Source organism: Sinocyclocheilus rhinocerous, unplaced genomic scaffold, assembly GCF_001515625.1.
Source record: "Sinocyclocheilus rhinocerous isolate Xijiao unplaced genomic scaffold, SAMN03320098_v1.1 scaffold1222, whole genome shotgun sequence".
In the NCBI taxonomy this organism is placed as follows: domain Eukaryota; kingdom Metazoa; phylum Chordata; class Actinopteri; order Cypriniformes; family Cyprinidae; genus Sinocyclocheilus; species Sinocyclocheilus rhinocerous.
This window is the reverse complement of record NW_015640234.1, coordinates 846,096-846,448: the sequence shown is the minus strand read 5'-3', so window position 1 is coordinate 846,448 and position 353 is coordinate 846,096.

The following is a 353-nucleotide window of genomic DNA, read 5'->3' as shown; positions in this document are numbered from 1 at the left end:
TTCAAGTTTTTGTTTTTTAAAGGAACGACCAAGCGACAGCGGCAGGCAGTGAGTTGAGCATTATGTTTGATCAATTTAGCCTTCTCAAACCAACAGGACTTGCCTAAAATAAACAGACATAAAACACTTCATGCATTTCACAGTATTAATTTAAACATTTAACCAAGATAAATAAATGAGCGCTGTTAGGTGCATATCCAATCGTTTGCGCGGAGAGTGGAAGCTAGCGCGCTCTGCAGGACATGGAGGCGCCAGCGCGATCACTTGCATTTTTTTTAAGAACAGCGGAAACTTAAAAATACGCCGTCATTTTTGCTCATAAAGGTAATAGTATACATCATTCGGAACTGCAA